We start from the raw sequence: 12,446 nt of genomic DNA, 5'->3' as shown, positions 1-12,446 counted from the left end.
AATCCTGAAAACAACCCTGCAATTTGCAAACTATTATTTATGTCCACCTTATAGAGGAGGAATCTGAAGATGCCCTTGGTCACACAGCTAGTAAGTAAGGGATGGAGCTGAGGTATGGTCCCAGGGTGAGAATTTGTGTTTATGCGCTATGCTCCAGATTGGTCAAGAATGACCAAAAAAAAAAAAAAAAAAAAATAGACCAACAATAAGACCATAAGAAACCTAGAAGAAAGTAGGTGAATGAATATTCCTTTGATCCAGAGTGTAGGGAAAGTCATTCTAGGCATAGAGATAAACCAAGAAACAATAAAGACACAAAAATACACTTTTGGTTATGTAAAAATGTAAAACTTCTGCATTTTAATCCCCTTCACCCACTTCTCCTACCCCTCACCCCCCTCACCCCTTACACCTCTGGCAACTATTTATCTGTTCTCTGTATCTATGAGCTTGTTTTGTTTTGTTTTTAGATTCAACATGTAAGAGAGATTTTGTCTTTCCCTGTCTGGCTTGAGGAAAAAAAACTCCTGTATTTTAAAAATGATGATGCCACAAGCAAAATTAGAAGGGCTAAAGTCAAGGAGTACTTGAAATATATGACAAAATTGTGGTAGCTTTGAGATATAAAGAAGTTTTACAAATCTACAAGAGAGGGTCCCTGGGTGGTTCAGTCCTTAAGCATTTACCTTCAACTCAGGTCAGGATCCCATAGTCCTGAGATCAAGCCCCACATGAGCCCCACATCAGGCTCCCTGCTCAGAGAGAAGCTTGCTTTTCCCTCTCCCACTCCCCCTGCTGTGTTCCCTCTCTCACTGTTCTCTCTCTCTGTCAAATAAATAAATAAATAAATAAATAAATAAAATCTTTTTAAAAATCTACAAGAGAAAGACCAACATCTCATTAGAAAACCAGGCAAAGGACAGGAATTGGCAATTCACAAAACAAGAAATATCAATGGCATCGAACTAGGAAAAATATTCAGTATTACAGAAGCACAAATCACATATTGAGATACATTTTTAAAAAATAATCTCTACATCCCACATGGAGCCCAGACTCACTACCCCGAGATCAAGAGTGGCATGCCCTACAGACTGAGCCAGCCAGGCACCCCTCGACATGCACTTTTTTGCTCATCAAGGTGACAAATATATATGTATACACATATATATATTTTTTAAACACCACCTTTTAAAAGAAGATTATTTATTTATTTATTTATTTGACAGACAGAGATCACAAGTAGGCAGAGAGGCAGGCAGAGAGAGAGGAAGGGAAGCAGACTCCCTGCTGAGCAGAGAGCCTGATGTGGGGCTCAATCCCAGGACCCTGGGATCATGACCTGAGCCGAAGGCAGAGGCTTTAACCCACTGAGCCACCCAGACACCCCATATATGTATATATTTTTATTTGTTTTAATTATATTTATTTATTTAGGGATGAAAACTTATTTATTTCTTTATTTAGAGATCTCTGCTCAGCAGGGAGCCTGCTTCTCTCTCTCTCTCTCTGCCTACCCCTCAGACTACTTGTGGTCTCTCTGTGTCAAATAAATAAGTAAAATCTTTAAAATATATATTTATTTAACTAATATTCTGTCAGTTTAGGGAATCAACTTTATTGAGGGATATTTAGCTACATCCATTTAAATGGTACAGTTGAATGAGGTTTGACATATATATCCCCCCATAAAAGCACTACCACAATCAAGATACAGGACATTTCCATCGCCCCCAAAACTATGCTCATTCCCCTGTATAGTCCGTGTCTTCTTCCACCTCTGTCCCCAAGTAACCATTGATCTGCTTTCTGTTATTATGGTTTCATTTGTATCTTCTGCAAGTTTATGTAATAGGGTTATGTGCTGCATAATATTTCGGTCTGCTTTCTCTCACTTAGCATCACGCTTTTGAGATTCACCCATGTCGTTGCGTGTATCAGTAGTTTGTTCCTTTCCATAACTGAGGGGTTTTCTGTTGTAATGGATACACCATGTTTAAAAATTCATTCACCTGCTGATCATCATTTGGGTTGGTTTCCAGTTTGTGGTGACTGGTATACTGTGAATAAAGCTGGTATGAGTATTCTGGTGGGCGTGTAAACTAGCGAGATCTTTTAATAGGTCAGTTCGGTACGGTGTGTCAAAATATTTAAAATACATATACTAAAATTACATAAAGTCCAGGATCTGCTAAAAAATAATCCATTGGTGGGAAGAAATGGGTAAGGGTGGAAGTGGAACAAGATTAACCACTAGTTGATAATTATTGAAACTAGGAGACGGGGGTTTGTCATACTATTTTAGTTTTGTATATGTTTGAAAGGTTCCATCGTAAAATTTTAATACGTATACGTCTTGATCCAGTTGTTCCTAAAATCAGATATGCACAAAGGATGTTCACAAGGAATTATATTTATAATAATGCAAACGGGAAAACAACCTAAACACCCAACAAAAGATACGGTAAATAAATTATGACACACTCATTGGATGGAATGATAGTATGGTGTCTCTAAAAATCACGTTTTCAAAAAATAGTTACTGACATTAAAAAATGCAATGTACATTTTATATGAAAAATGCAAGTTACAGATCAGTTATACACAGCATGCTTCCATTTTTATTTAAAATATATAATAAATATAAATAAAATACTGGAATGTTAATGATGGTTAGGTATGTGGTGGGATTACAAATGATTTTTTATGAACTTTATAGTTTCCTGTATTTTCCAAATTTCTACAATGGGCATGGGATACTTTGATAATATTTTTAATGGAGGAAAGGCAGTATTTCATTTCTTTTTGGTACTTTGCATGTTTTCAGATTCTTTTCCCTTGCATTGTCTTATTTTTAACACTACAAGATCAATAGAACAGCTTTTTTAATATTCCCACAGACCCGAAGTAGTATATTCTCAGAACTAGATGGAACCCTGGAGATTAAAACTGATTCCTCGATTGTTTAGATGAAGCAGTTGAGGATCAAAGAGAGGAAGTGACTTGCTTGACACCAGGCCCACTCTAGGGACCTTATACTGCCTCTCAGAACAAGGTATCCCAGTTAAACCCAGTTTCTGACAGGGACAGGACATTCTTAAATAGGATGCCTCAAAGATGAGACAACTGCTCTGACTTCTAATACGGGTTCTAACCCTGACCACATGCTGAACCCTCTCCCAGTTAATCTAGGCCCCCATGGAGGCCCTAACTTCACACACAGACCAATCTCTCCAACCCTGGCCAGAACCTGAATTCTGATCTGTGTTGTACATTGAGCCTTTTTCTCCACTCCATCCCCGCCTCCTCCATCATACAACTCTGTATGTTCCAAAGGGGGTTGGGAAGAATGTTTGTGAATCAGTAGAACCTCCTTACATGAAGAGTCAAGGGAGGCAAGGGCAAGGGCAAGTCAATGGCACCAACGGAGGGTGCTCAGAGCTAGCGTTCTGACTTGGGGAGAGTCTGGCTTCTCTTGAGAACAGCTCCCTCACTAGTCCCTGCGGCCACCTGAGGCTTTCAACCAGTTGGATCAAAAGGGCAATTCCCAGAGCCTTTCCCTGGGTCCCCAAGTTAGCCCAGGGAAGGGAGTGGCCCTGTGTTGGGCTGTTCTGGAGAGGCCTTTGGGAAACAGGGGCGGGGCTCAGGGGTGGGGAGGGTTGAGAGGGGCTGGAGAGGTGCCAGAAAAGATGGGGGGAGGGGAAGAAGATGCGACCCAGGACTCAGGTTAAAGGAACTGGAGTGACAGAAAGGAATGGACCATCCCCTCTTTGCCTCCATTTTTAGAAGCTCTGTCAAAACTCCTCAAAGCTGGGAACCCTATAAGAGTTTACAGGGAGTCACCCAGGGATAAAGAGGTCACCAAAGCTAGAAAGGAATTTCCCTTCCTGAGAGATAATTGGGCCAGTCATGTCTCCCTCAGCGCCTCAATCCCCCACCCCTTCCCATCTGTACAATGGGGCAGCATAACTTTGGGATATATGAGAATGCACAAGACAGAACTGGGTACAATGTTCTTGCGGCATCTCTAGTTCCAGGCTCAGCTGGGAGGGAAGTAGAGGTAACTATAAGAGATTTACAATCAATTCTGGTGCCTTTACTGACAGGCACTGGAAGGCTGGGCATTTAGTCTAGACTATTTTAAGGGCCAGGACACTGCTCACCACCACCCCAGCTTAGGTTGGGGGGAAGGGAGCTCAACTTTTGCCTCCCCAGCTTAGGTTGGGGGGAAGGGAGCTCAACTTTTGCCTCTCAGTCCTCCCAGGCCTGGCAGGAGAGACCTATCCCAACTGTCACCACTCAAAGATTAAGGTGAGCGCTCAATGCCCTGCAATTTACTAAGTGGAAAGAATTCCTTTGGTGGCATGAGGTGGCCTCATCTCACGGTCTGTAGGACATTGTCCTCCAACACTTCCCTACTCAGTGCTCCTGAAATCTGGAAAGTGGGCTGTGTCTTTCCAGCTGTAATTGTGTGTGGCAGAGGTTGTTTTTGTTTTGTTTTGTATGTGGAGTTGTTTTTTGTTTGTTTGTTTTGCAGGAAGGAGGTAAGGAAATGGAGCTGGGGGAGGTGAAGTAGATACAAGGGAGGGAAGTGGAAGGTAGTGTTGCAGGCGTCAACATGCCTAATAGATTTCGCTTTCCTTCCCACAAATGCTGAGGAAAAAAGACCTGCAAAGCTGGAGAGTAGCTTCAGGGTGAATCTTCTGTGGTTTAAGGCTTTTCAGACCCCAGTTAGCCCTCTACCCACCTGAGCAAATGAAAGCTAAGAAGGAAAAAAAATACAAAGGAGAGATCAAGGTAAACACATGAATCTCCTTTCTACCTCATGATCTTTGTAGAGAAGATGCCAGTGGCAGCAAAGCTGGAAACCCAAGCGACAACATGGAGGAAGCAAGAGGACCAAGGGAAGAAAAAGGAAGCGTACCACATGTCTTCCTTGAAAGACTTTCCTTTATTTCTCTGTAGCTCAAACCCTGAGCTCAGAGGGCTTAAAGTGTGGTCAAGGAAACAGCTTACAAGAAACAACCAGAGAACAAGGTGGGAGACCAGAGCATGGAGATTCAGGTAAAAAAAAAAAAACCAAACTAGATGAAAAAGTTGATGAAAGGCGTTCAGAATCAGGGAAGGCTTCTGGGAGGAGGTGAGTATTGAAACTTGACTTAGAGAATTTCAGTGTGGAGAATGGTGGAGAGGGTAGCCCTGGCTGGAGGAACACCATGAAGCCATCTATGCGGGGTGGGGGGTGTGCAGAAGAACAAAGGCTGCAAAGAGCAATGTTTGTTGAGGGAGGCAGCCTGGTTGTAGAGGAGGGTGCTGGTACAAGGTCATTGTGGAGATCTGAAGAGAATGTACTATACTGGTGGGAGTGAGGAAAGAGACTTTGTTTCCCTTTTGAGAAGGGGGGGCACCAGGAGACTGAGATTGTGGGGGAGGCTTCCCCAATTCCCTGAACCCCTGGGCGCCACACACACACACACACACACACACACACACACACGCAGGGCTCAACCCTCTGCCCCCTTGTACTTCCCCCTCCATGCTTGCAGGGCTAAAGGGTGACTTCTAAAATGAGCAGACTGATCCCACAGATGAAACTCAGTGTATTTTTTTACAATCCTACTGTGAACATGCGGCTCTCTGCGTGGGTGTACATGCGTGTGTGCACGCATACTACTCTGGAAGGGCACACACAAAGCATGTCTTGTACTCTGTAAAACGGAAGCAGAGCAGGTGGCCGCCTGCTTGGCACCCTTTGAGGGAGGCTGCATGGCAAAGTGAGAATGGCACAGGACTTGGATTCAAATCCTAGCACTGTCACTGCCCATCTACGGGACCCTTCACCTCTCTGAGCCTCATTGCCTCATCTGTCCAATGGGGATCACTGTACCTGCCCCATAAGGTTGTGCTGAGGGCGAAATGAGATCAACTGTAAAGCACCCGGCTCATAATACGTACTGAAGAAGGAACAACTTTTTAATGGGAGTTGCCCACTCCCCCAGCCCATGTCATCCCCAGGAGCCTGCCCCTGGGAGCCCGAATTCCCATTTCCCAACAAGTCCCAGCTCCTTTGTTGAAAGTGCTGTTCAAGGCAGGGCTAGGCACTGTGGGTGTGGGAGGGGGCCACAAACATGAAGCGGAAAAACATGTGGCAAAACCTCTACAGTTGTGGATTCCAAGTGTGGGGGTTCATTACATGATCCATTTCTTTGTGTAGCTTGGAAATGGAAACAAACTATAAGAGAAAGCAGAAGCACTCTTTGGCCAAGAAGGTTGCATTTATCTCAGAGGAGAGAAGCAAGCCAATAACTAATTTTTTATGTCTGGCCAAACCGGCAAGGATGCCCTGGAAGCCGACTAGAAGGTGCCAGTGCACCCCTGCTGGAGAGAAAGGTGACCTCACCTGCAGCTCCGGTGGGCCACTTCCTGGAGGCAGGGGTATGGTTCAGCCCATCCTTTGAGAAAGAGGGGTTTTTTGCAGAGAATGGGGGGCTGGTTATAGTGGTCCAGGTCCAGGCTCAGAGGACAGACAGGTGCCAGCCACACAGACCTTGGACGGAAAGTGAACGGTGTGCTTTGAGAGCTGCAGTCCAGTTGGGCGTGGCAGGAGAGAGAACACATTTTAACCCCTTAACCCTCACTAAGCAGGTGTGGAGAGGGCTTCATGGATGAAGTTAACCTGCTCTCTGCTGGTTAAGTGCAGGGCCAGGAAGGGGACTGTTTCAGGGCTCAGCTGAGAGATGTGGGTGGTGGAGAATGGAGCTTGAGAACGAACCTCTTTGCGGGGGTGGGGTATGTTGGGAGGGGCACCGCAGGTGCAGAACTGCAGAGGAGAGGGCCTAGTGGGGTCTGGTTAGTCTGCTCAGGGGCCTGAGTTCAAGACAGAACTTACAAGCAGGCAAAGTAGAGCATGATAGACAAGGAAGGGTGGAAGTTTTCTCCCGCCAAAGCCACCTCAGCCTGTGGAAGGCTCAGAAAGCCCCCATAGTCCGTGTCCATTCTTTTCTAGGCACCCAAGGATTTTTTTTTTCAGGTTAAAGAGGCCACTATGCAGTTACAGGCCCTGGGGAAGAGGGGACATGTGAAGCCACTGTTAACTCTTTACCTGTGGGGAGAAGCTTATCCACACTAGGACTTCCCAGTCCTCCAGGGGGAGAGCAAGACTCTCTGAACTGGAAGGGATGAGGGGAGAGGGGAGCGTCAGTGAAAGAGAACAGGGCTGGCAAGCGAAGAGCAAGAGTCCATTTGGCTGAAGACCGACCTTCTTGGCAGGTGGTGGGGAAGTCAGTGGGCTTCAAAAGGAAAGGGTGGGGCAAGGAAGCAAAAACCAACCACTTTGTCCAGGTCACAGTACTCTCTTGGGAGTCCTGTGTACCCCTCTCTGCCTTCCTTCTTTCCTCACTCTGGACCCTCTGAATATGTGATTCCCACCTGTGTCCACACACAGCAGGAAAGAGGCAGTCAAGAACAGCCCAGAATATTCTTTACAGGACAGGTCTGGCAGGCTGCTCTTCACCTGCAAGGGCCAGCTTAACCCAAGCTTCTTAGGTAGGTGTCAGGAGAGAAGGCCCCAGAATCCAGCAACCGTGGCACAGGACAGTGGGCCTTAAGAGCTGGGGCTAATCCTAGGTTAAAGGCATGGCCTTACGAAGTTGGAATTAACCAACCCAAAGCATCCCTTTGCCAGGTGTGTTTGGGAGGGTGTGGGGACACCTGGAGTCCCACTGAGAGTCCACATTCACCTTTCATGGCTCGTATCCAGCAAGTCATTTGCTTTTCATCTTTATTGCTGATGGTTTTTGAATGTCTACCATTTACTAGGTACTTTGTCGTTATCAATAACACTTAATAGGCATGGAACACTTACGATGAACTTGACTTGTAGTCTCTTGGTTCATCCGCACAACAGCCCGGCGATGCAGGTACTGCTGGTGTCCCCCATGGTACAGAATGAGACACAGAAGGCCACACAGCGAACAGCTGGTAGAGGCAGGATTCAAACTCAGATCTTGTTAGCTCCCAAACCCACATACTGGGTGTTTCAGCTGCCTACTCCACAGTCTCCAGCGTGCTTTGCTGCCTTGCTCCTCACCAGCTCACAATTAGTAGATTAGTCATGTGTTGACACTTCTAGTCTCAGTCTAATGGCTTGTTTATTTAACTGATGGATGCTGCTCCCCATTTGAGGCCATTAGCATTTAAACAAAACAAAACAAAACTGTTGAGCCTGGCAAAGTGACACTGTGTTTACTGTTTTTCTCCCAGTGTTAATTGTGAGCATTTTCCAAATATGTATTTTGATGTCCTAACGGTCCCTAAAGAGAACCACCCAGATTTTAGTAATCTCATGCAGCTCTAGTCCCACTCCCCTTAATGTCCTCGGTGAGGGGGACAAATGGCCCAGGGAGCCAGTCTTGGCTAGGAAGAGGAAGAGGAATGGTCACAGTCCTATTCTGAATAATGAGGAGGCAGAGAGGCCGGCCTGGCTGGGCCAGCAACTCTGTTCTTGGGGGCTAAGCCCTGGAGCACCCCCCTTCCATGCTTGGGGAGGGAATTTCCTATTTCTTTCCAGGACAATAAGAACATCTGTGCCAAGGCAGAGGAGGAGGCCGGGCGCTCCGAGGCATCTCTGCCCGAGTCTCTTGACACTGTCCGATTGTTACTGTTTCAGTTTCTGCTTGGATCACTGACCATGTCCATTTAGAGCAGGCTGGCTTGGGTGAAGACAGTGTAGGGCTGAGTAAAGGCAGAGAGGACCTGTCTGCCTGGGGGACAGGCTATGAGGTGGGCAGGGAGCTGGAATGACTCTCAAAGTGACCAGGTTACAAATGAGGCGCTGCAAAGTACAGGGTGAATCTTGCATCCATAAATGGGAGGAAGGGGCACTTCCACTGCCCCTCCTCCCCCGGAGTGAACTGCTGTTGACGGTGTCCAGTTGTTTGCAGCCTCCTGCCTCTGACAGATTGGGGTTTAGCCTGGCCTTGAGGGAAATGGATGAGAGAACTACAGGTTTGATCCTTATATGGGACAGTTTGTTTCACAGAAAAAACTGGCTACTTCCTTCCTCCCAGATCCAGTTGCAAACTAATGGGAGTGAAAGTGGAGAGTTTATGGCTCCCTGCAAACCCATTCCTGGTACTAGAAGGTCACATCATGCCATGTGTCCTGATCGTGAATGTGACGGGATCTGGCCCCAGCAAATCAGTATCAGATTGGGAGTGAGCTGAGGCAGCTCCTTAGTTTCTTCCTCACTCAGGACAACCAGCTCTGGAACTGGGAGTTCTGGGGACCAGGAGGAGGTAAGCATCTGCCTCCTGCATAATTAGCCCCACCAGTCAAAAAACATTCATGGCCCATCTCTTTGGGCACCACGCTGTGCCTGGCACGAGCTAATAATCCCTACCCCGTCCTGGCCCTCCCAAGTTTACAACCTTAAGGCACACAATAATGACGGGTCCCAAAGGCGGTGGTTAACAAACACATACACTTGTCCGCCAGTCACAAGGGATCCATTGATTGAACCACAGCGACTAACAGGGCCCCCTTCAAAGAGCTTCTAGTCTGGTGGGTAAATATGTAAGACTAAGCGAGGGCCCAAAAGAGGTTCAGCAGAGAAACACGGTCAACTTGGGCATCATCGAACACACATTTCTTTAAAGTGCCTATTGGCACATGGCTGGGTTTTCTGCCCACCCGAGCAGGGTCTCCAACCCCGGACTGAGGGTTTATGCCAGTCCTCCACGCGGGTCAGTACAAAGGCCCAGAGGCAACATCGGTCTGTGCGGCGTGGTGGGGAGACCTGGGCCTGGTGTCGAGGGCCCAGACACTTGGCGTGGGCTCTTTTCTGCCTGGGTGGCCGGGCGGGCGTGTCACCGGCCCTCGCCCCGTTGGGCCTCACAGTCCGCTGTTGAGGTCCCTTGCGGAATTATCGGGAGAGCCCCCCGCCCCCAACCCCGTCCCTCCCGGCCCCGAGTCCCAGGTAAGCGCTTTGCGCCTTGGTGACACAGGTTGGGGAGGGAGCCGGGAGGCCGCTCCTGTAAAACCATCCCGGGCGGCCAGCTCCCAGCGTCTCCCCGCGCGCTCCAGCCAGGCCTGGGCTGCGGGAGGCGCCGCGGCCGGCCCATCGCCCAAACACTTCCGACGGGCGCCTGCGTTCAGGGCGGCTTCCCCGAGCCGGGCTGGGCTGGGCAGGGCGACCCGGCCAGGTTTCGCGTTCCTGGGTCACGCACCCGCCCGCGAAGTGCCCGTGGCCCCGGGGCGCCGAGGCTTCCCCGAGGGCGGGCGGCGTGCAGCTTCGGCCGGGCCGCTGCAGGGCCTGGGCGGGCGTACCAGCGAGCGAGGCGGGGCGGAGGGAGCGCGTGTGCGGCGGAGAGCGCGCGGGAGCGCGAGCCGCCGGCCCGGGAAGGGAGGGTCGGGTAGCAGCGGTGGCGGCGGGAGGAGCGATCCCGGAGCCCGGGAGGTCGGCCCGGCCGGCGGGCCGGAGCCGCGCGGGGGGGGGGGGGCGGAGCACGGAGGGCGGAGATGGGGCCGCGGGAGGGAGGGGGCCGGCGGGGCGCGGCCAGGGGGCGGGGCGCTGGGACCTGGGGAAGATAAGAGCTCGCTCGCAGGGAGAGAGGGCGGGAGTGAGGGAGGGGCGGGGGACTTAGAGACCAAAGAGGAGACAAAAGGACGGGGTGGGTGGGAGGGGCATACACAAGGGGGGGTAGGGGAGGGGCGCCGGGGGAAGCCTCGGAGGGAGGGGTATGAGTGTATGGGGGGGGTATGGTGTGGGAGGGACTTAGAGAGGGACGTGAAGGGACAACATAAGAAGGGAGTGCGGGGGTACGGAGAAAGGGGGGGGTGGGCCGGGAGTGCTCCACCACGCTGGCCACGAAGGGGAGGGGAGGCCGCGAAGGGGAGGCCGTTGGGAGGAACGGCCACACGCAGGGAGGGGGATCCTGGGGATGGACAGTCCTCGAGGAAGGGGGGCCGGGGCTTCGGCAGGCTCGGGAGGGGAGTGCTGCGAGAACCCGAGGGTGGAGGCGGATGGGCGTGTGTGGAGCGCCCAGGGCAGGGATTTAACACTACTGATCGGGATGACCAAAAGACCATGGTGGGGACCCGCACAGACGGGACGGGGCTCCTGTAGCAGGACGAAAACTGCCCAGGGGAAAGTGGGACCTACGAGGCCTGAAGAAGGGTGGCGGGGGCGGCCTCGGGCTCGGCAGGAAGGCGCCACCACCGCCCTCTGCCCGTCCCCAGCGTGCCCCGCCCCGTCCGGGGGCCCTAAGGGCAGCGGCCTGGGCCGTGGGGGAGCCGAGCCAGGGCGGTACCATTCGGAACAGAGAGGGGGGCTTGGGGGGGAAGGGAGGAGCCAGGGGTCAGAACCCTGTTGGGGGCGGGGGGGCCACACCCTGGGAAAAAGGCTTGGGCACATCCAGAATGGACCAATCAGCGAGCAAGGCCAGGGTGGCGTCAAGGGGCAGCTTTGGCCAATGGGAAGGGAGAACACTTCGGAGGTTCGGAGGAAGAAAAGAAAAAAAAAAAAGCTCCGTGAAACAACAATCGAATCCGTTTGGGGGCTTGAAAGGCTGGGAGTGGGCGTCGTTTATAGCACGTTCCAGCGCCTGCCCTCCCCTTTGAAGGATGGGGTCGCTTGCATCACTCCTGGGCTGCGGGGAGCACACGGAGCTGAGGAGGGTCCCGGGAAAGTAGATGAGGATTGGCCATTTACTGGGGGCACTTGATTGGGCGCTTCAATTTGGGGGGGGGGTGGTGGGACAGAGGTGGCAGCTTTGTGCACAGAAGAGTGAGGATAAGGTTATGGTCTCTTAAACGGAGCCACGAGTGGGCACAGGTCCCCCATCCCCCTACTGGCTACTTAAGTGTCAACCAGCAAGTAGATGGAGGATGATCTCAAACCAATGAAGAACTTAAAAATACACCCTGGGCTCTAAACACAGTCAACACCCTCATTTCCCTTTCCAGCCCCAGGCTGGTGCTTGAGAGGATTGCAGTGGTATTAAGGGCCCGCAGCTACCATCGGGAGTTTCATAGAAATTTATGGTGTGGCTTTTGGCTTTGGAGTTTAGTCTCAGTTCCTAGTGCCTACTTAGTCATTACTGCGTAGCCCTGGGTATATCACTACTCTGCATTCTTCCACCTTTAGTTACTAGTAGTTACTAGTTGGTTACCTTTGAGATCTAAACATTGTGGAAGGGACCTGGAGAGTGGTGTGCTTGGAAACCAGGGCCACATTGATTTTGGGGGAGGGCTGCAAAAGACAACTCTGTGGGGTTGCAGAGCTTTTGGCCCAGGGATTCCATATGTCTGTGAAGTTCCTCAAACTGTATGTAAAATAGTGTCCATGTTTGTGCAGTTTTCTGGGGAGGGTTCATTAACTCCCATCAAATTCTCAGAGGGCTCTGTAGACACACAAAAATGAACCCACATCTTGGACTAAAAGGGCC

Source organism: Meles meles, chromosome X, assembly GCF_922984935.1.
Source record: "Meles meles chromosome X, mMelMel3.1 paternal haplotype, whole genome shotgun sequence".
NCBI classification, from domain to species: domain Eukaryota; kingdom Metazoa; phylum Chordata; class Mammalia; order Carnivora; family Mustelidae; genus Meles; species Meles meles.
This window is presented reverse-complemented; position numbering follows the sequence as displayed.